The 2,798-nt window shown below is 41.8% G+C and overlaps 1 pseudogene; it reads right to left on the reverse strand.

Annotated features, from left to right (window-relative positions):
- Positions 1 to 2,798, reverse strand: part of LOC107664964 (gamma-glutamyl hydrolase-like) — a 12,308-nt pseudogene that overhangs the window by 8,754 nt on the left and 756 nt on the right.

Here is a 2,798-nt window from a genome sequence, read left to right on the forward strand (position 1 = left end):
TACTTATGATGAGTAGCGATATTGAATATTTGATTGCCAACAGATTTACCAAGCTGTCATTCAAACAGTATATATACAAATTTAGGGAAAACAGCCTAAGCTGGATATAGGCTAACGTTACAGCAGTCGGCTTAATTAAATGGCGCAACAGGCAGCTCTCTTTTAACACAGACTTTTAAGAAGGGATGGATGTTTGCTTCAAGTGATAGGTCAGGTAAGTGAAGTTATATTATCTTGCTGTATGTATGTCGTTTTCTTTACATTTTCTGACTAAAAGCAACCAAAAAGCCATTTTAAAGTGGTTAAGCAAATAATAATAATAATAATAATCGGCAGGGATCCCAGACCAATACAGTGTGCCTCCTCTATTTTAAAACCCACGAGCCGCCACTGGGCTGACGAAGCTGCAGCTCCCCCAGAGGCGGCCGACGATGCTGCATTGCCCTGCTCTCGGAAACGGAGGAGGGGGAGGAGGAAGAATGGGTCCGCCTCACCGCCCCTAGAGACGGCCGAAGAGGCTGCAGCTTCCTATGAGGCGGCCGAAGAGGCCGCAGCGCCCCCAAAGGTGGCCGACGAAGCTGCAGCGCCCCCGGTGGTGGCCGATGAGGCTGCAGCGCCCCCAGCAGTGCCTGATGAGGTTGCAGTGCTCGCAGTGGTGGCCGAAGAGGCTGCTGCGCCCCCAGAGGTGGCCGACAAAGTTGCAGTGCCCCGCCCTCAGAAACGGAGGAGGAGGAAAAGGGCTTCCTCCATCCCACATGGCCTGGAGGCCATCCCAGACCCTCCCAAGCTCCTTGCCCTGCCGGCGCCACACAAGCTCCTTGCCCTGCCGGCGCCAAGCAAGCTCCTTGCCCTGCCAGGTCCAGATCCTGCCTTGCCAGCCTGTTTTTTCCCCCACGGGGTAGTTTTTGTTGTTTATGTTGGTTTATTTGAATAAAAAGCCCTTATCTCCTGCACCATTGAGTCCTCGCCTCATCCCTTCATCCCCAACCCTGACAGGCCAATCATGACTTGTAGAAGACTTTTGTGTAACACAACACTTAAGGTGACATTTAACAAACCTTATGTTATCCTTAGGAAAATGACAGTTAAGGGGCTTTATGCAACACTTATTGGGTTTAAGGGATACTTAAGAGAAATTCTAAGGGTTTATGACGTTTCACCTAAAGAAACCCTTAAGTAACATTTAAGGGATATTTTATGCAACGCCCTTAAGTGTAAGGGAAACTTAAGGGCGATCTTAAGGGAAAATTATTCTTAAGGTGCTTTATGCAACCGGGCACTGAACTGCTTTAGAGGTTGAAGAGCACAATGTTCTGCACTATATAGGGGACAGGGAATGATTCAAACAGTGTAAATATGCATCGAGGAAAAAAATAAGTCTGGTTTCGCGCTGTGTCACGCTAACTACCGCACTGCACACACACTCTGCTCCGGTCCAGAGAAAGGATAGCATGGAGCGGATCACATGCGCGAATCGGTGCAGGCCACAAAATGTTTAGGAGCTATTTGAATTCTACACACCATGTTATATTTTATAGCAATATGGATGAGATTGTGGCTGGCATACCCTGTCAAATGCGGCTTTACAGAGCTCAACGGTTCTGAACGGCTCTAGCCCAAGCTGTATAAATGAACGCTATTGGCTATTTTAAAAAGGGGCGGGGCTGCTTGATATGTCCTACCCTGTCTTCCTGTTTCAGTTAAAATGACGTCAACACATAGAGTAACGCTGCGTGTTTCTAAGCATTTCAGGGGACCTTTAAGGTGCTTTATGCAACCGGGCAAGAGCTGTTCAACGGCTCTGGTGGAACTGCTTCAAATCAAACACACCTTATGAAATGTAAGATGAGGTAGCAGCCTACAATGGGGTGCGTAAATTTTTTTTAAACTTTTTTCCATAACTAATTATTTATTTATTTAATAAAAAGCTAATTAGTTCAATCGTGTTAATCTTATATATAGGCCTATATCATCCTGAGAACCAGAAAAAAAGCTTTGTGCATTTATTTTTTTTTTTTCATGTAAAAAAAACTATGGGATTTTTTAAAAAACCACCAATCAATTTTTTAGGTTTCAGGATTTTTTTTTTATACCAAACTTTGTATAAGGATGATTCTCAACTATGTTATAAAATGTATAACAAAATGATTTGATATAGGCTACCATTTTACTTTATGCAATATGTGTGTAAAATTTCCATAAACTGGTTTTCCATTAAACACAATGCTATATATACACTGTACCTAATTTGCATATTAATGTGCTGTTGGGACAGCATGTTGGAAAAAAGAAGTGTAATAATGGGAGTAATAATTTTCCAGATTGTCATAATAATATCTAATATTTCATAAGAATATTGATATATAATTTATTTTCCTATTCATTTATTGTGTCTCCCAAAATGCATAATAAACATGCTTTTAGTCCTGGTGTCCTCTACAGTGGACATGCATGAAATCAATATCCTGTTTCATAACAGGAAGTCATATTTTGGTTTGAAACCCCATAACATTTTCCTGAGATGTTGATTTATGACAAGCAATCTTGAAAATAAATCAGATTTAAATGATAATTATAAAATATTATCATATTTTATTAATGTCAGCCATTATTAAAGACCAAGCAGAGGGAGTGGTCATGGAGAAACTTCCAACCATTTGGTTTCTCTGAGAAGCCCTGAATGTGCTCTGTACAGGACATCCAGACTTAAAACTGTGACATGTGAGGTCTCAGAGAAATTCACTAAAATATAATGTCCACTACAGAGGCAAAAACTCCATAGCTGGGTCTCAGGAGAA

The sequence above is a fragment of the Sinocyclocheilus anshuiensis genome, unplaced genomic scaffold (genome assembly GCF_001515605.1).
Source record: "Sinocyclocheilus anshuiensis isolate Anshui unplaced genomic scaffold, SAMN03320099.WGS_v1.1 scaffold599, whole genome shotgun sequence".
NCBI lineage: Eukaryota > Metazoa > Chordata > Actinopteri > Cypriniformes > Cyprinidae > Sinocyclocheilus > Sinocyclocheilus anshuiensis.